Source organism: Penaeus monodon, chromosome 27 (genome assembly GCF_015228065.2).
Source record: "Penaeus monodon isolate SGIC_2016 chromosome 27, NSTDA_Pmon_1, whole genome shotgun sequence".
NCBI lineage: Eukaryota > Metazoa > Arthropoda > Malacostraca > Decapoda > Penaeidae > Penaeus > Penaeus monodon.
The window spans coordinates 27,607,392-27,607,946 of record NC_051412.1 but is presented as its reverse complement, the minus strand read 5'-3'; the positions used below and the strand labels follow the sequence as shown (position 1 = coordinate 27,607,946).

Here is a 555-nt window from a genome sequence, read left to right as displayed (position 1 = left end):
ATACCATATCAGCTTACGTTTCTAGTGTTAAAGCCGTTAAGTATATTTAAGCAGTGGACAACTATGGCAAAAAGTTCCATTTACTGTTACGTAAATTAGTTCTTGAAAGAGAAAGAGAAGCAAAGATCATGGAGAATTCACACCTTCAATTAACTTGCAGATCACACCTCCTTTCAAACCACAAGTAACAAGTGAGACAGATACACGGTACTTCGACCGAGAGTTTACTGGAGAGTCGGTGCAGCTCACTCCCCCAGACCAGGGAGAACATCTCAACAGCATTGATGAAGAGTCAGAATACTTTGTAAGTATCTAATTCCATAATTAAAGTATTCTAGTCTAAAAACCTATATGTTTACTTAATAGAAACATAGAAGGTTTCATAAGAATGGGTGCATAAGAGATTGAATTTTATATTGAGTTCCTTAAACCATTACCTCTGGGAGAATATGGGGCTGACTTGGCCTCCACTCTGGATAGCATGCATGGCCAACTGGGCATGCTTGTGAGGCTTTTTTCAGACGCAGCCAGTGCATAGCAGTCACCATGCCACAC

At 40.2% G+C, this 555-nt stretch overlaps 1 long non-coding RNA gene across 1 annotated transcript in view; it reads left to right on the top strand.

Annotated features, from left to right (window-relative positions):
* The first annotated feature begins 120 nt into the window (after positions 1-120).
* LOC119590385 overlaps positions 121-555 on the top strand; it is a 1,275-nt gene continuing 840 nt past the window's right edge. The window contains exon 1 of the long non-coding RNA XR_005230262.1: positions 121-304. This is a non-coding gene — a long non-coding RNA (uncharacterized LOC119590385). The remainder of the gene's footprint in view (positions 305-555) is intronic.